Source organism: Anas platyrhynchos, chromosome 27 (genome assembly GCF_047663525.1).
Source record: "Anas platyrhynchos isolate ZD024472 breed Pekin duck chromosome 27, IASCAAS_PekinDuck_T2T, whole genome shotgun sequence".
In the NCBI taxonomy this organism is placed as follows: Eukaryota; Metazoa; Chordata; class Aves; order Anseriformes; family Anatidae; genus Anas; species Anas platyrhynchos.
This window is the reverse complement of record NC_092613.1, coordinates 7,425,561-7,444,657: the sequence shown is the minus strand read 5'-3', so window position 1 is coordinate 7,444,657 and position 19,097 is coordinate 7,425,561. Positions and strand designations below refer to the sequence as shown.

At 57.3% G+C, this 19,097-nt stretch overlaps 1 long non-coding RNA gene across 7 annotated transcripts in view; it reads right to left on the bottom strand.

Annotated features, from left to right (window-relative positions):
• Positions 1 to 4,079: 4,079 nt before the first annotated feature.
• LOC139999615 (uncharacterized) overlaps positions 4,080 to 19,097 on the bottom strand; it is a 21,638-nt gene continuing 6,620 nt past the window's right edge. Inside the window, exons 2-8 of one of the 7 annotated variants that reach the window (XR_011805113.1) lie at positions 15,580 to 15,735; positions 13,847 to 13,970; positions 7,777 to 7,906; positions 6,352 to 6,456; positions 5,730 to 6,037; positions 5,215 to 5,320; positions 4,080 to 4,744 (exon numbers count right to left, since the gene is read on the bottom strand). This is a non-coding gene — a long non-coding RNA (uncharacterized lncRNA). The remainder of the gene's footprint in view (positions 4,745 to 5,214; positions 5,321 to 5,729; positions 6,038 to 6,351; positions 6,457 to 7,776; positions 7,907 to 13,846; positions 13,971 to 15,579; positions 15,736 to 19,097) is intronic. The other 6 variants (XR_011805114.1, XR_011805109.1, XR_011805112.1 and 3 more) reach the window with 6 other exon arrangements.

Genomic DNA, 19,097 nt, shown 5'->3' with positions numbered 1-19,097 from the left:
GGGCTCGGTGCTGGAAGGGATTTCACACGGGTGGCTGCTGATGCACCCGCTGCACGGCCACCTCCCCGCCCGCAGCATCACAGCACCCGAGGCTGATCGAGGCAGAGAGGCGGAAACTGGATCTGGCCCTGCAGGCGGTGACCCCACGCGCTGCGGCCAGCAAGGGGAGGCCAGGCCCTCAGCATCTCCACAGCCCCTGGGGAAGCTAAAGCCCAGCTCAGAGCTGTCTGCGTTCACCCTCAGGGGGTCACAAGAGAAAAGTTTCCCAAGGAGTGGGATTTTTGCAGGCCACAGGTTCCTCCCCAGCTCATCGGGGGGTCAGGTGCTTGCTCCTAGGACAGCATCCCTAACCTGTCACCATCCCGTCAGAGAAGGGCGAGTGCAGTCTGCTTCTCCTATTGTTTAATTCAGAAAAGGAGCAGAGGAGGTGGGGTTACACTCTCCAGAGCACAACCTGCTCTGGGTTTGCTCACTGCGCAGCAACGGTGTTTACGGACTCAGATTCCAAACCTCTCCTTTCTCAAGGCTGTGAAGATGTATTTCCTCTTGTGCCATTTCTCCTTCTGGCAGGCAGGCTCCCAGGTGTGTCTGGTAAATGTCAAAGTGGGAAATAAAGTTGTTCACTGAAAAAAAAAAAAATAAAAAGAGGGGAAAAAAAAAAAAGAAGTGCAAGTGCTGCAGGGTGAGGGCCAGCCTGGGAGCAGCGGGCAGGCAGCACCACAGCCCTGCAGCACCACCAGCCCTGGGCATGGCTGCTGCAGCCCCAGAGGAGGAGGAGGGGGCTGGGAAGAGCAGCTCAGGGCTGCACCAGCCCCCGGCAGGCTGCTGTCACGCTCACCCTTTGTTTTTGTGGAGCACATGGGTGGAAACAAGAATACTGCATGCTTCAGCCATGAGGCATCCTGAGAGCCCTGGCTCGCTGCTAGCACCGTCACGGTCACTGAGCGTGCCGCAGCCCGGCCGGTCCCTGCTCCGGGGCCAGGCTGGGTGCTGTGGGGGCAGCGCTGCAGCCACCGTCCCACCGGGGCAGCCTGAGCACCAAGTAAAAAGCACAACACAAGCTGTAACCACGGCCCAACACGTGCACGTCACCCTTGGCCTTGTATCGCCTGCCCTGTGTCCAGCCCAGGTTACTGCAATTTTCCTGACGAGTGCGAGCGTGTGTGCCTGCGCCTCTTGGCTAATCTCTGAAGCCCTCATATTGCTAAAACAGATGACTGTATTTATCTGAAGTGACTAATGGGCGAGTGCATTCCTGGCTCCACCATCATCTGGTTCTCGTAATGTCAGTCATGATTAACACTAACAAACACACTCCAGCCTTTTCGGCTGCGTTGCACGTCAGCCCTGTGGCGGTGGCACTTGGTCACAGCCAGGTGGCTTTTGGCGACCGCGCTGCTTTGCGTACAAACACTGGCACCAGTGCACTCACACAGGGAGCTGTGTGGGGAGAGTTGGTGCAGTGCAGGCTGCTTCAGTGCACTTGGGTGAAGTTTGGTGCGATCCGGTGAAGTTTGGTGTGATCCGGTGAAGTGCGGCGCAATCCGGCAGAGTTTGGTGAGATCCGGTGAAGTTTGGTGCAATCCAGCAAGTTTGGTGAGATCCGGTGAAGTGCAGTGCAGTTCTGTGAGGTGCAGTGCACTTTGGTGACATGTGATGCACTTTGGTGAAGTGTGGTACAGTTTGATTATGTGCAGTGATTTTTGGTGAGATCCGGCAAAGTTTGGTGCGATCCGGCAAAGTTTGGTGAGATCCGGTGAAGTTTGGTGAGATCCGGTGCACTGCGGTGAAGTTTGGTGAGATCTGGTGAAGTGCGTTACACTTTGTTGAGATGCATTTAACTTTTGTGTGCGCTGATCAATAGCAGTGCACGTTGGTGAGAAGTGGTGCAGTTTGGCAAGATCCGGTGCAATCCGGCAAAGTTTGGTGCGATCTGGCAAAGTTTGGTGCAATCCGGCAAAGTTTGGTGAGATCCGGCAAAGTTTGGTGAGATCCGGTGAAGTGCAGTGCAATTCAGTGAGGTGCGGTGCACTTTGGTGACATGTGATGCACTTTGGTGAAGTGTGGTACAGTTTGGTGATGTGCTGTAACGTTTGGTGAGATCTGGCAAAGTTTGGTGCAATCCGGTGCAGTTTGGTGAGATCCGGCAAAGTTTGGTGAGATCCGGTGCAATGCGGTGAAGTTTGGTGAGAGCTGGTGAAGTGCGTTACACTTTGATGAGATGCATTTAACTTTTGTGTGCGCTGATCAATAGCAGTGCACGTTGGTGCGATGTGATGCAGTTTGGCAAGATCCGGTGCAACGCGGCAAAGTTTGGTGCGATCCGGCAAAGTTTGGTGCAGTCCGGTGCAGTGCGGTAACATTTGGTGAGATCCGGCAAAGTTTGGTGAGATCCAGTGAAGTGAGGTGCAGTTTGGTGAGCTCTGGTGCAATGGGGTGCAGGTTGATGACGTTTGGTGAGCTCCGGTGCTGTGTGGTGCAGTTCGGTGAGATCTGGTGAAGTGCGGTGCGGTTTGGTGAGACGCGGTGCAGTTTGGTGAGCTCCAGTGCAATGCGGCAAAGTTCAGTGAGCTGCGGTGCACTGTGGTGAGGTTTGGTGCACTCAGGTGAAGCGTGGAGTGAGCTGCTGCCCTGCAGTGCAATTTGCTGCGCGCTGGGGCAGGGCGGTGGCATCCGGTGCCACGCGGTGCAGTTTGGTGAGATTGAGGTGCGGAACAGTGCAGGTTGGTGGGAGGTGGTGCGGTTTGGTGTGATGTGGTGCAGGTTGCTGTGCTGTGGTGCTGGCTGGAGGGCTGCAGGCTGACGCAGCGTGGCACAGCGCTGTGTGGTGAGAGGCGGTGCAGCTTGGTGCAGGCTGTGGTGACTGGGAGCAGTTTGGTGCAGTGCAGCTCGGGGCCCTGTTTCACTGCAGGGCAGTTTGGTGAGGAGCAGAGCAGTACGGCCTGATGTGGGGCAGCGTGGGGTGCTGTGTTCTGCCACGGACCCAAGCAGGGTCACCAGCCCATGGCTGGGACTGCGGGTGGCTCCCAGGACCCCCAGTGCCACCCCCCAACCTGTCCAGGAAAGTGGTTTCCCAGTGAAAATCAGTTGTTGACAAAACAATCTTTTATTCACCCAAACAGTTCTGCTCTTTGTGGAAAATATTTGCCCTCAGAGCGTGGCCCCTCACACAAACAGCGGGGAGGAGCTGGCCCAGGAGTGCAGGCAGAGGCGCAGACAGGCAGCAGAGCTGCGGTGCTGGCACTGCGGGGTCCGACCTTGGACCAGGACGGACACAGGACAGACACAAGACACCCCCAGCACTTGGAGGAGCTCCCCTGGGCAGAGGTGACACAGGGACAGGGTTGCCCACACCAACTGCAGCATGGGGACTGGGGCAGCTGCAGGACCCGTGAGCTGCTGGGCGCCTCCTGCTGCTGCCCCCAGGCTGCCCGGGATGAGGCCAGGGGGTCCTGTGTGGTCTTAGGGAGACCCCCTGTGAATACATGGAGCGCAGGGCTCAGGTAATTCACCCTTGATGTGGGGCCGGCACCTCCACCTTTAAAACAAAAAACACGCCAACAAACCCAAACCAAACACACCCACAAACCACAACAAAGTGACAAAACAAACAAGAAAAAAGAAAAACAATAACAAAGACCACCACCGCCAAAACCTGATCTCTCCAAGGCAAAAACATCAGCCTGAACCCCCTGCCAGCTCCGTGCATGGTTTGAGGACACCAAGGGGGTCAAGGGGGCCGCAGCGGTGCCGGCACCGGGAGCTGTGCCCCCTGCCAGCTGCAGCAGCATCGCTTCACCTCCAGCTCCCGGTGTCCTGAGCCCCCAGCCCCCAGCCCCCAGCAGCAGTGGGGGTCCCACACTCACGGTCCCACCCCACAGCTTGGTGCCCCCGGAGCAGCGCACAACCTGCCCCTAGCCTTGTGCGTGACCTCCCGGCAATCACAACCCCACAGCCCGCGGGAGCCAAGGGGCTGGGCACAGATGCTGCAGATTAGAAAATTAAAAGCTGGGAGGTTTCTGCTGAAGACATTTTTCCGTCCATGAGGACATGGGGTGGAGAGGGTGGAACATAGGGGGGGTGGGAGGGGGGCAGCTGCCTTCAGGAACAACAAAAGGGAAAAGGGGGAGGGCAGCAAGAGGGAGAGATTTTTGATTCATTGTCAAAAATTACCCAAACTTTATTGCCAAAATGTCTACATTTTTATGCGCTTAAGCACAGTGAGTTATGGAAATCTTAAAACAATGGAATGATCTCCTTCATTGCTCTCAATTTGTTCAAAGTAACCACTCCTCTTAACAAAGTGGAATCTCTTTTTCCGTTTTATTGACTTACAAAAACATCTCTGCTATCAACAGCATCCATGTGCATGTCATAAATACCAGGGTGGGACACGGCGCTTTGGGTAGTGGGGTTTTTTAAAACCCAGCTCTGCCCCAGCCCTTTCTCAAGGAACGTTTTTATGGTGTTAGGTTGATTTGGCAAATTTTCTATTCCAACCTGCCTGAACAAGAGGGGCTCCGAATTCCTTGAATCAGGTCCAAACATCCAGCTCTCCGGTTCCCTCGCTCTCATCTTCGCTCTGTGGGAGTCCCTTATCTGTCAGTCACGTACCGCTCTTATAAATCTTCCGCAGCTACAGCGCGGGTGCAGGGTGCGCCTTACACGCTCCGGCTGCCAGGTGAGGGGCTGCAGAGGTGAAAGCAAGCGCCAGTGATCCAGCTAGAGCACGTGTTTCGCAGCCCTGGACACACAAAACAAGATGGATAAAACTGGGGGGTCCTCCCGCAGCCCTGGAGCAGGCGGGTTCCCCCTGAGCGCAGCACACACGGAGCCGGGAGGACGCCCCGTGCCAAGAGGTGCCGAGAGCTCTGCCCCTCCGGCTGCGCGAAGCCCGGCCGTGTGGGCCTGGGCTTTGATTTACAGCTGCCCTGTGACGGGGCTACAGCAGGGAAAGTGCTGAACTGGGAGAAATTGGGGACCAGACTGGGGAGAGAACATGGGGTTTGCTGTGGTGTCCCGAGGGCAGAGCCGCAGCGCTGGGGTCCTGGTGAGGAACCAGCTCCACCGCAGCCACCCGCACCCATGGGTGCCATGAGGAAGGGACACAGATCAACGTGCCCCATCTGGGGACTGCACAAGGAGCTTTGGGAGGAACTGGGGCACCAACGGGAAGCACTGGTGCCAGAATAAAATCCTTTAGCAACCCCTTACTTGCAGGTCTTGAGGGCTGTCAGCGGATGGAAGGTGACCCTGCACCCAGCGGGGCCCGCGGACGTGCCATCCACCAGGCTCCGCAACCCCCGGCGAGGACGGTCTGCTGTGGAAAGGAAAGCTTGTGTGAGCCCCAGAAAAAATGTCTTTAGCCTTATAAACTGACACAGTTGTTTATAATATTCCTAAGTGCCATTGCGTGATGATAGCAATTCTCCGACAGGGAAAATTTACTTTTTTCCTTCTTTTTTTAAATAAAGTTAGAAAGCCGTAAGTCCCACAAAAGATGTTTGGGCTATTATTCAGGGTTTGTTTGTTTTTTCTGTTTCCTATAAGTAACACACTGAGGGCCATTTGCTGGTGATAATGTTACAGCCTTACCGCAGCGCTGTCGGCGCAGCGCGGTGCTCGAGCTGCCCCGGCCAAACCGTGCCCGGCACCACGGGCAGCCAGGACCCAGACCCAAGGCTGCCCCCCTGCAGCCGCCCACCCAACCCAGCACCAGCACCACTCACGGGGTTGAGGCCGGGCTCCAGGCAGCCCTGGCAGCCTCCTGGCCACGGGCTCCCGTTGCGCAGAGCCAAACCCTGGCGCTGCAAAGGCTGCAGCCGCCCCGGCACGGCAGGAGCTGAACTTCCTGGGAAAGCGGCTTGAATGTGAACTGCTGAAAGTTAAAAGTTGTTGACCTTCTGGATAAAATTTTTCTGTCCGCATTTCACATCCTGGGGCATGAAACCATTACTTTTTGTGTGTGGAAAAACTCCTCCGTGTGAGTCAGGCGCTTTGCTGAGGACGTTGCAATCTCCAGTTTGCTTATATTGAGCTGAAAACAAACAAACAAGCAGTGAAATTGGAAAGCTGCAGCAATCCTCTAAACAGCGACAAACAGTAGGGATTTATCAAGGCCTCACGTGGGACACGGCACGACTCTGGCGAGGCCGCTGAGCTGACTGATGGCACTTCTCTGGTGCGCCCGTGCCCTCGTGCTTCAGCCACTGCGGCTGTGGCCCCGTGGTTGGGGTTGGGGCTGGCTCCCCACAGCCCTGCCCTCGCCACCAGCCAAGGCACGAGGATGACAGCCGTGGACCTGAGCAGAGCCCAGGCGCACGCAGAAGCCATCAGGTTGTGCGCACTGACCTTACCCAGAGCAGCTCTCCCCAGATCCTCCCAGGAGCACCATTTGGCTGCAGCAGTGTCGGTGCCTCCGCAGTTCACAGAGGGTTATTTCATCTTGATCTAGATCTTTGGAAAACAGGAATTTAGCCTGAGAAAATGCTGTTACTTTTCATCCAAGTTCCCAAATTCCAATCCCCTCCCATCCCCAGGAAAGCCCTGCTCTGCTCCGAGCTCAGTGCAGCCGCCCGAGCTCCCTCATCGCTGCGGCTCCGTGTTGTGCTGCCCCAGGTACTGCAGCCGCTGCTCCACAGCACGCGGCGCTGCCAGGACGTTTGCTGTGAGAGTCAGGAAACAAGATATGGGAAGTTTATAAACATGCCGTGGATGGTTTATGGAAAGAGGTTATGAAATGCAATTAAATGTTTTATAAAGTGTCCTGATTTCACTCCTCGGTCACTGTATAATTTTGATCATAAATCAGAAAATGAGCTGGAGTTGGAGAACTGAAAGGAAATGGGGAAGGCCAGGAGGGCAACAAAAGGAAGAGCAGAGACATGGGTACCGCCATCCTCCCATGGCACTCGCTTGCATCTATTCTGCAGTCGCGGCCCTAAATGCAGCCTCGGCGCTTCCACTTTGAGAACGGTGCCAGCCGGGTGCTGCCCGTGCTGGGGACGTGCGCCTGGTGCAGGCTGGGCACCCCCAGCACATCTCCCAGCAGCACGGGCCCCCCTGTGCCATGGCACTGCAGGACGCCCCGCGGCACGGCGCCGATGTGGGTGGACGGAGGGACCAAGCCCACCACGGGCACCCGGCTGAGCAGGGCAGAGGGGGAAATGTTGGCCAAAGAGAGGTGAACATCAAGGGGTAGGAAGGAAGCCACGGTGCAGTGCGTGATTTATGGGTTGAGTTAAGGCTGCAGAAGGCTTCCTCGCAAGAGCTCCCTGGAAGGAGCAGCAGACGGCCGGTGTTTACCAGGGCCGGCACAGCAGCCCGCGGAGCTGGCCAAGAGCTAATTGCAAAAGTCTGAACTGCATCCTCCCAACTGCGAAGGGCCGGTCAGAAATAGAGATGCAGGGCTGCGTGCTAACAGGCAGAGGCACAGCCAGCATGGGAAAGCCGCCTCTCCCATTCCCCTGCAAGTGAAACGCTCCCTGCTCTGCCGGCTAGGGGCTGCAGCGCCAGGGCAGGGACTGGGGGTGACTGCTACATGGTCCCAGCACCGTCCCCAGGCACCTTCCCCTCCCCAGGAGAGAGCCACAGCGCAATGAGGGGCTGCCACGCGGGAGGAGCCCCCCTCCCTATCCCAGTTGGCACTTGTGCCCCTACCAGTGACACAGGGCACAGGGAAAAGGTCACGGAGAAAGCATAAAGGATCTGGTGATTTAAGTGCTATTCTTATTTCCTGTCCATTAAAAGAAAAAAAAAAAAGTAACAGCAACAAACCCCTCCATGCAGCAGTGCAGGCATCATGTGTCTGACATTTGGCTTCTCCCTCCCGAGCCACTGGTCCAACAGCTCACAAGCCAGAGGTTAAGCTTCCTGGTTCCTCTTTTTGATCTGCATCCTTCACATTCTTCCGTGTTGTTGGACACAATCAGAAAGAAAAAAAAAAAAGAAGAAAAAATCCCTTTGAATTATCAGGCAGGGAGAGACTCTAATTGCTTTCCCAGCTCCTCCCCAGGCCAGGTCCAGCTCGCTGCCCAGGGACGCGCGCACGCAGCCAGCCCAGGAGTTCAACAGGCGAGACAAGAAGAGGAGCCGCACCTTGGGGCAGGCGAACAGACAGCAAAACACATCTGAAAGTGCCCTCACCCGAGTGCAATTCACACTGAACCACATCCAGCCCACCAGAGCAAAGCTGTGCTCACCCCGAGGAAGCTCGCGGCGAGCTGCGGCCGAAGGGCTCTTGAAGGGGAACCAGCGCTCCCAAGCCCCTTGAACCAAAGCAGTTACAGCACCCCGAGCTGCTCACCCATTCACATCTCCACCCCCCTCCCACTTCTATACCTCTATCAAGCCCCCCTCCAGCTCCATTCCCACCTTTCCCCGGACTCCCCCGAGCACCATCCCCGCTCCGAGGGCCTGGGCAGAGCGGGGCGGGGATGCTCCCGTCCGCACGCGGCTCCACGTGCACGGGCTGGCTTGGCAGCCTTATTTATATCCATTACCAGCTAATGCAATGGAACTGGCTGACAATGGGCGAAGCGGCTGCCAAAATCCAACATGCGGCTTGCAGATGTCCCTGGGAACGGCAAGCCCTGCTGGAAGATCTGCGCGGTACAAAAGGTTACCCTCGATTTGCTTCAGATGCTACTCTCGCCATTCAAAAGCCATCGCTGGAGGAGGGGGCTCCTTCGGAGAGAAAAGCATAAATCCAGCCCTCCCTTCAGCCCGTTATTATCTTCTCTGGTTCAAATTAAGTGACTGGGGTCATTTTTTATACGTTGCAATTTGTCTTTTACCTGAGGGCATTGTGGAAAGGAAAGAAAAAAAAGGTGAATCTAGCACGAAAGCAGGGAATGAACAGAGTCTTTAGCAGACAATTAGCTGAACCAACATCAGGTCCTCCCTAAAACATCACAACGGAGATTAAATGTAGGCAGACACAGCTAATTCCTCGCCAGTGGGTCCAGCAATAAATCATCGCCCGTGCCTGCGGCTGCCTGGCAGAAGGATGCCGAGAGGCGCATGCAAGCCCCGTGGGACATTTTGGGATGGGAGCGGGGCAGGAGAGACCCAGCTCCCACCGGCATCACCAGCACGGCATCGGGGCAGGCAGCGGCTCTGCACACCCCTCCTGTGCTCACCAAGGCCAAGGAGCGAAGTCAACGCCGAGGCCAGCAGCAGCGTGCCAGTGCCACCGCCACGAGTCACGGGGCGTTTGTTGCTTCCTGCAACTCAACTGAAAAACAAGTCCTGGAGGCATCTGCTCCTCATTTCCAACGACAGCGGGCTTTGTGTTTTGGGTTGGCTTTGTTGTACAAATACTTGAAGAAAAATATTATTTTATCAACTGCTCCGCTCACAGCAAACGAGCTGCTGGAGAGCCCAGGTCAGTGAGCATCACTGCCGCCCGCACTGTGTGCCCGCTGAGCATCCAAGGTGCCAAGGAGGGGCCGGTGCTCACAGCAGCATCAGTGCCTGGCAAAGCAGCGAAGTGACCCCAGGGCTCACCCACATCCCCACAGCCCCTTCCACAGCCGCTGCCAGCCCGCTCAGGGCTCCCCCCTTCCTCCCCAGCCTCCCCTTTCTCTGCTCGTGACACCGGGCAGCCCCCTGGCAGCGCCAGCCGGCCGGGCAGCCCGCGGGCATCCAGGCTCGGGGATTTGCAGAGGCTTCCAAACAAACAACCCAAAGCACCAAACCAAAAACAAAGAGGAAAGCCCACACACAAAGAGGAAGCAGCCCTAAGCTGTAACAATGCAGTCTGGGGATGGTTTCCCAGTCCGTGAGACAGCACCAACGGGAACCCGCCAGGTCTCGTGCTCCGGGGCTTTGCTTTAACACACCAGCTCCTGGGGGCCGGGAGCGTTGCTCTGACCCACGGGTGGGATGAGCAGGATGCTCTGATCCCCAGGGACAGAGCACACCAGCAGGTGGACATCCCAGCACACATTATGACACTTCAGACCCCATACAGCAACCAGCTGCATGAGGCCAAGAGCGCGTCCCGCTGGCCATCACCGCAGCCTCTGGGCACCCCTGCACCCATCGGCCCCAAAAAACACTCACGGGCAGCCACAGACAGGAGCCTGGAGCCCACGACGGACCCCGGTGGACCACAGCCAGGCTGGGCTCCGGTCCCAAATGCAGGGTCCCGACCTGGCAGGGTGAGCCCTTGCATCACAGAGCAGCAGCAAGGGCACAAGGCAGGGAGAAGGCAGCTCACCAAGCCCCGGCAGCGGTGCCTGCAGCAGCCTCCGCACCTCAGCCCTTCGAGGCACCGAGGTCTCAGCCCTCCTGGAGCCCAGGAAGCCTCCCCAGCGCTCCTCCCCGCTTTAAACAAAGAGCCCACTTCTCACAGCCCCGCAAAGCCAACAAATAGGCGACACCACTTGGCGGACGAGCACGAGGAGCATGCTTGACTGGAAATGTTTACTGCTAAGATACACACAGAGTGCACTGATAGGGCAAGGCAGTGTATATTTAGGTTCTGGCTTCGGAGGAGGGCACGTCCTTTACTGAGAAACCGCTGGGCGGAGAAGAAAGGAAAGGGTATCCAACGCTTACAGCAATCTGATCTGCCCCAAAAGCAGATTTTTTGCCCTTCCTAAGGGTTTTATGAGGCTGCAGAAATCAGCAACCTTGGGCTGGTCCCAAGTTCCCCTTACAGAAGGCAGCAAGAGGCTGGGAGCCCCGTGCCTGCTCGCCCTGCCTAAACACCCCGTCAGCATTAAAACGCGCTCATCACCTTCACCAAATTTCTGCAAAATTCACGTACACCAACAAAAATAATTCCTTCACACCATCACAACACCAAGAAGGGTGCCCCATCCTGCCCTGGGGACACCCCGAGGGGGCTGCAGGGTGCCCACGGGTGCCGGCCCTGCCCCTGTCAGCCCCACACCTCCCGCGGGCAGCAGCGGGCAGGGACACAGCGGGAAGATTTATGTCCTCTGACAGGCTCTGCACGCCGCGCTATTTTTCTTCATTGCTCTTGACACGTCTCCTGTCACACCGGGCAAACTCCTGGGTCGGCTGAGAGCCGGTGTCAGGGGGAGATGCGAGCTGCTTTCATGAAATTAGCGTCCCCAGGGAATCCCAGCGTTTGGGGAGGGGAAATCGGCGACTACGCCGTGTCCACCTGGGATTATTCACCACCGAGTGACCTCGTCCTGAGCCTGCCTTCCTCTCCCAGGGAGCTGGGTGGGGATGAGCACCCCACACATGGGGCCAGGAGCGAGAGATTTCCCCAGCCAAAAGCTCTGGGCACGCCACAGCTCCCACAGAGCCGCCCCGACACCACTCACGGTGAGGAACTGGGGGCAGCAAGCGCCCCGCAGACACCCTTCCACTGGGAGGGGAAGGATAACCTTGCCCTGAACTTCCCATATTAGAGGAAAAAAAAATTAACTAACTTTTTTTGTAGAAATTCAGCCTTAAAGCCTGCGATCTGTTCTATTTTGATCAGCACACAAGCAGCCTCATTTCAATATATTCGGTGATTTAATGAAAAATAGGATTTCCTTTGTGCTGAAAGCAGATGCGTGCCATCGTTCCACCGAAAGAAAATGTAAACTTTTTGGGAAAAAAAAAAAAAAACAGTTTGATGAAAAACTGTTAAACCAGCCCTGTTTGTAGCTCCCACGGAAAACTACCTCAGCCAGCTCTAACGCCCAACACCCAGCTACGTAGTTTGGGTCGGTCTCGCTCTTTTCAGCACTCCTGTTATTTTTTTTCTCCTGAGGATGGGGCTGGGAAGGACTCAGCCTTCAACACAATACAAATCCTGCCCTTTCGGTAAAGTGTAATAAACTTCTTCCCCTGACACGTAGGAAAATGTTTTAAGGCAAGACTTTATAGAGAGCATCAATCACTTCAGAGGTGATGGAATTGCTGCAGAATTATAAGCAAGTCTGAAGTGTCTACAGAGGACTCTAAACACTGTCTTCTATTTATTCTCTGTGTCCTTTGTAAATGTAAACTTCAGTGGAGTCCAGAGGCCTTTCCGTCTCCATGACTTGTCAATCCAGCACCTTTCACCACCGCTAAAATCACAATTAAAAAAAAGGGGGATTACAAAAACAAACACAGAGCTCGCGCTCGCGAGTGATGGCTGCGGACTGTCGTGCCGCCCCGGCGGGTGGTGGGATCCTGCCCCATACCAGACCCCGGGGCCACCCCTGCCCTGGTGCCCCCCGTGCCCGTCTGCCAGGGGGGCGAGCTGGGTGTGCGTCCTTGCCACAGTGCCCAGGCCACGAACCCGTCCCTGCCGCCCCAGGGGCAGGAGGGGAAGCCCCCACCCGACCCGTAGCAGACCCTGTCCCATGGGGATGCTCCTGGGGCCGGCCCTGCCACGGGGAAGGTGCCCCACCGGGTGCGCCCACGTGTGCCATCGCGGGGCATGGGCACGCTTTTATCTCCTGCAGACATTAGACTACCAGAAAGGAACAGCTAACGGTGCACCTCTGAATAAACACAGATTATGGCTCTGAAAGGCTCCAAGAAGATCAAGCAGAGGACAGTGCACTGACAGCGGGATGAAGCTGGGTGTGGGAGAGCCATCCCAGCTGGAAGGCTGCTCGGAGGACCCAGCACAAGAGCGGGGAGCGACTCTTGCTTCCACAGAAAGGAGGGGGGAAAAAGGAGAGAGAAAAGCTCTTGAAAGTTTTGAAGGGAATCTATTTAAAAACCTCTCCTTCTTTGCCAGAATACCCAGGAAAAAATAATTTAAAAAAATCTATACATTGAAATGTCCCACAGCTGCTCTAGCAAGAAAAAAAAAAAAAATAAATAAATAATTGTTTTTGAAAAATACCTTGCACGGGAGAGCTGAGCCACCCCTTGAGCATACTCATCCCCGTGGGGAGCAAAGCCAACACACTCAGCACAGAGCCTGCGATGGGACAAGCTGCAGCTTTGTCCCCATCAGGGACGGGGCCGGGAGACGCAGCCAGAAATGAAGCACCGGGGCCGGTTTGTTACGGGCATTCACAACCCTGTGGGTAGGCACAGACAGCACCGAGCACACACAGCAGCCTCGCTAACTGCGGGCACAGCTCGCAATAAATTCTGTGAATAAATTCTGTGAATAAATGCTGCGATGGGAGCAGTTATTCCTGCGCACCCCCAAACACCGCGGGGCGCATCCTGCGCCGGGTCCGCACCGGCAGCGCGGGGCTGCGGGACCCAGGGGGGGACCGGGCCGGGCTGTACCGAGCCGGGCCGGTCCATACCGAGCCGTACCGGGCTGTACCGAGCCGTACCGAGCCGTGCCCGCCGGCAGGTAGCGCTGCGGCTCCGCGCCCGGCCGCGGCCCCGAGCCCCCCCCCCGCATCCCTGCCCCGCACCGTCCCGGTGTCCCGCAGCACTCGGTGACTCCGGAGCGGCACAAAGCAAACCCGGCCCTTCCTCCCGAGCCCCCCCCTCAGATAAGGAGAACGATTCCGGGGCGCCACGAGCTCCCTGCAGCCCCTGCCGTGTGCCATTGCTTCCTAAATCTGAACCAGGAGTGGGGCGTTTGTGATTCCTGCGCTGCTGGCCGGGGCTGTCCCACAGCCACCAAAACCGAGAGCAATCCGTGACCTTCAGCCTTGGCAGGATGAGCCCCTGCCCTCGTGCTAACGGGGAGCGTGATTGAATGCAGCTCCTTGCTGCTGCGTCCCCTGGACCAGCTGCTAACGGGAACGTGATCAGCACCCACGGGCAGCTGTGGGTCTGCCCACAAAGACATGCAGAGACCTCTCTGGACACTCCAACATCGCTGGCCAGGGCAGTGAGATGCAGGCATGTAAGTGATGGTGTGGGCTGGAAGACACGGGATGCCCCTGTGCACGCAGGGCTGCAGACTCACCCTCCTGCAGGACCTCCCGAGCAGCTCCCGCCTCGCAGCACAGTGCTTGGCCCTTTGCCCTCTGCTGGATCAGCCCTCGTGTCCGTGACGGCGATGGCAGCTTGAAGCACGAGTTGATCTGTACCTACAGGAAAAGGACACACGGTCACATTTTGCAAGAGATTCTCCTCCAGGCGTGCTGCAGAACGCCAAGCTGTCCCCCCGGCCCTCCACGCTGCCTCCCAGCTGAGATGCAAACAGCTGATCCCTGTAGGATCACACCAGCAGCCTTTCCTGTGCGCTGACTCAGAGCACCCCTGCCTCCCCGGCCCCGTCCATGGCCCCGGTGACTTTCCGCAGGGGCCTTTTTTCACGAAGCAGTTGCCGTAGCAGAAATGCAATACCAGCAAAAGCTGGCAGGGAACCCAGAGGGCAAGTCTGGAGTAAAATTCTGATAATGCTGTGTTTATACCAGGAATTTCTTCAGCAGATAAATCAAGCGAGGAAAATAACAGATGGGAACTAGCCGGAGACACTGCAGGGGGGCTCACCCCACACAGCCCCACTGCCCCTTCACCCGCCGGGCACGCCGCTGCCTCTGCCTGCAGGCAGCAGCTTTAAACAGGGATGGATTCAGCAGAGACCAGGGCACGGTGTGGACCTGGTGTCGCAGTCAATGGGACCAGCTCCCAGCATGACCACAGCGCACTTCCCAGTTGCTGGGATCTCTGTAAACCCACCAGACACGGTGCAGTGCTGCCCACGGGCACACAGCCCCAGGGTGCTGCAGGTCCCAGCTCCAGCAGCGTGTCCACCCCGGGGCCGTCCTGCACCCAACAAACTGCCCCCCTTCAGGCTGCAGAGGGGCAACATATGGGACCCGTTAGCTGGATGCATATAAAACCCAAAGTTGCATTACTCATCGGCTCCGTTACGCTCACCCCACCACCGGTAGATGCTGCTTTTGCAGAAGCGACCGACAACTGCTTGTGTTTCTGCTGTCAGCTCCAATAAACAACCGTGCTTAATGCCGTGGGGGGAGAGGGGGCTCGGAGACTCTATCCAAAACTAACAAGTTTCAAGCACGATATCCTTGCCAGCTTAATGCCTCGGTCTCTCCCCCAGCTTGCTGTGCTGCACTAGAGGGAAGCAGGGTGCAGGAGCCGAGGCAACCCCATTGCTCATAAATCACCAGCCCCCCGCACGCTGTCCCAGCCGCCCTCCCGTGGGAGCCCGCCGCAGGGCCACACACTTCTCAGCACGCAGGACCCCGTGAATCACGCACCATTAACATTCTTGGAGTGACATCTCCAAAATACTTCGGGGATAAATTGTTTGCTGGCTGATTTGCGGCGCATTTAGGCAACGTTACGAGGAGGTGTGCTGGTGGGGAGCCAAGGGCGCGCTCCCTCGGGTCATTTGGATGTCACCCGGCACCGGCAAACGTGGCACGGCCTCGGCCTTGTGATGGACACGGGTACCCTGGAGCCGTGGGATGACCCTGCTGAATGTGCACCGCTCGGCAGAGGCTGTTCCAGCATCTCTCTGTCCTCGCAGCCTCTCTGGTGCTCCGCAGCCGACCTCGCCGTCAGAGGGCTCCGCACCCAGCCCCAAGAGCATCGCCTGCCGCAGCACAGCCCGGCACCAGCAGGCAGGATTCCGGCACTCGAGGGGGGATTAGACATCAAAAAGCAGGCAGACAGGAACACAGAGAGCCCCTTCCATCTGGTTAGCACAGCCACGGCCCCGCTTACCCTGCTCTGCCCCCAGATCAAAGCAGCGGCCGATGGCACTGATTAGCATCTCCCTGCAGAGCTGCGCCCGGCCGGCGCAGCCGAGAGCTTCATCTGCCCGGCAGAAGGAGCAGGGGGATGAGGATGGAGCGAGAGGAGCTGGGGGCTGCAGGGAACCTGCGGGGAGATAAAGGTGACGGTAGAGAAAAACTTCCCTTGGGAAGACCCCAGGCAGGAAGGAGGAGAGCCACAAGGATGGAGCCCCATCCCGCACCTCCAGCCTGCAGAAGGGGAGCGAGCAGCAGCCCCTTACAGCACACCAGGATTTTAGTGCAGCACTGAGGGGGAGCAGCTCAGCAGCTCTCACGACGCTCTGGCCATACTGAAGAGCAAAAGTTCCCAGAGCAGACAGCCTGGGCAAAACCAGGGCTGCTGCGCATGGAGCCGTGGGCTTCCCCCATCCCCTTGCCTCCTCTGCAGCAGCACGGGGAGGTCACGCAGGGCTCTGGACACCATCCGTGCCTGCAGGGGCTGGAGACACCTCCCTTGGGAAGGGGATAATGCTCGCTCCCGCTGGCAGGGTTGGCCGTACAGCGGGGCAGCTGAAGCAGAGCTCAGCCACTAATAGGATTACGCCCTGGGGACCGCCAGTGAAGCGCAGCCACCGGCGCTGCCGCAGCCCCGCTCACAGAGCCCCCCCTGTGAGGTGCTCGCCTTTTGTTTGAGATATCACAACATTGGGCCGAACCCTTGGCACCGGGTGAGCCCAGGGACCAGGCTCCACTTCCACCACCCGGAGGGGCTTTTTCCTTCAGCATCCCACCGGGCAGCACCGGGGCTGAGCCGCTGCCCCAGCCTCCTGCACCACAACACCGAGACCTTGCCAAAACCCTCACGAGCCCCAACCATGGACGTGGTCCCACAGGGCAGGACTGCAGGGCTGGGATCCCCCCTGTGCCGGGACACCCCTGCAGGGCCAGGGTGAGCAGCAGCAGCCGGGCAGCGCTCCTGGCAGCACACACATTGCAAAATGCTGGTGCCAGGGGCATCCCACACAACCGGGCAGCACCAAGCCCTCTCCACTTCAAGGTTTGACATGATACCCCCAGTACCAAGGGGGTCTTCCCATGTTCTTTGGGAACTCTGGCTCAAACCCTCAGTTTCCAGGGAAGCACAGACCTTCAGGTGTCCAACATAAGGGTCTCCACTGCGTTCCTCCAGACGGCCTGGACGCTTCCCAAACACACTCCTCACACGCGAGGATTAACTGAATAATCAGGTCAAATGCGAATCATCAATACAGCTCAGTGAGGTGCTGCTTTCCGTGACACCTTCATTTCCTCGAGCAGCAGATTTGCACCAGACCAGACATTTTTAAGGCACGGGGAAGCACCAAGCAAAATAGCGCTGTACAATTTTTAGGATAACAATGGATTTCACCTGCTTCAGCCTCCGATCTCCACAGTAGCTAACGTTACCTGGCACTGGCTCTTGACACATCAGCACGCAGGCTATCAGAGCAAATGCCTCTGTTCCTGGCACACCGGGGCTGAAAGCACAGCTTGCTGCCCTGACTCCTTGTCAGACTTCACAGGGGCTGGCAACTGAAAGCACATCCAATTTAGCCACAGTTCATTATCCGACATAGCGTGACATTGGGCCACTTGCAGACATAATCCAGCTTCCTCCTGCCTTGCAAGATGTATTGACCAAAGGCGAGGAAACAGCATTAATAGCTCACTGCTGTGCAGACGGATCTGGGCAGCAGCAATGAGGTTCTTTGGGCTATTTCTGTCCAATCCTACATGAGAGTAAATCAGAAGCTTCTGCAGACTTCCATTAAATTTCTCTCCATTAACACCACCGTAACAGAGATGGGAATTTATCCTCTCTTTTAGATATATATATATATATATATTATTTTCTCCTGGTACTTTAAAAAAATGCTAAAACTCTTCAGCTTCTAGCTGAGCTTGAGATAAAAGTTAACCTCTGAACCGTACAGCATCTTTCATATAAGGCACCATATAGAGAGGGCTTCTTAAAGCGAGTCTAGCTTGGTAACACATATTCTAGATGGTTTCTGCTTGCCCTCATCCTCACCTCCTGGAGCCAGGGCACAAGGGCCACCAGCCTTCCCCACGCACAGCAGACAGAGGCAAGAACCAGAGATGCCAGCTTTGAGCCTTTGAGCTCGGGGCCAACCCACATTCCCTGGGGGGAAACGCGTTTGCACCCACGCTGGCAGAGGGTGGTCCTAGTGAGACCTGTAGGAGATTCGCCAGTACTGTGGATAAACAGGAGAAGAGGTCCCTGCTCCCCCAGGCCCAAGAACGTTGCCCTTGCAGCAGCAAAGATTCATTCATTGAGGCTCACAGCTCTCATGCTACAGAGGTTCCAGCACAGACAATTATTTAGAATGTACATGTGTGTACGCACACATACGCACACTCTTTACCAACTTTAACAACTCAGAAGAGAAATAAAGGATGATGCTGTCTCCTGCAGAGGTTTTGGGGCAGGAGGCACAGCCCCAGGCTGGAGAGCAGCAGGGACTGTGATGGTCCCACCTGCAGAGCGCGCTGGGTTTGCAGCCAGAGCAGCCCCAACGCCGGCTGCTCTCCTGCTCACCACCTGCCCTCGGGGAGCAGCTCTGGGTTGGTCGGGTCCACATCAGACGGGGCTCAGGCAGGAGACCCCCCAGCAGCAGTCTGGCCCCCGCTAAGCCCCCAGCAGCTGGAGGTGCTGCCCGTGCTGCCACCCAGCCTCTGGCACCCCTGCTCACCCCCAGTGATGCTGCACGAGCTGATTTCTTGCCTTGCCTCCACACCAGGGCCGCCTTGGCAGATGCAGCGAGCCAGGCAGGCACGCAGGCTTTGTGATAATCTGCCATCTGATCTGGGTTTCTCTGGCCTCTCACTCCAGCGGACAGTCCTTGGAGCCCATTTGGGGACTATGAGTCACTGAAGAAGCACTTCAAGCCCATCCTTGACGATAAGGTTAGAACTATGCGCTGGACGTTTCCTTCCCTAGTTTGGAGTTACGCTGGGGCTGTCCACGCTTCCTTGCCTATTCCACCTTCCCCTTCCACCCCCGTCCCCCACCACGCTGAGCCACACATCCGTGAGCGGGGCCGTGGAAGCCACCAGCTGCTGAGGACACCCAGGGCACAGCCGGCTCCGCCGTGCCCTGTGCTGGCCCTGGGGTAAGGAAAGAGCTCGGGTGCAAGGGCAGAGCAAAGACTGGGACCACAAAGCCAGCCCTGGTGCTGCCACCAGCCCCACGGCACATCTCCACAAGAGCTTGGGGATGCTCGGAGATGCCTCTGGGACAGAGCCAGCCCGGGTGAGCACGGGTGGACTGAGCTCGCCGACCTCTGCGCCACGCTGGCAGCAGAACGAGGTGATGAAGTCACAGAGGAGGTGACAGCCTGCACCCGCTGCCGAGCCTGCGCCGGCCAAGCCGCGCATCCGACATCGTGCCAAGGAGGCCGTGCTGTGTCACGTCCCTTGTGTGAAACAAGGCTGCGAGCGCTGCAT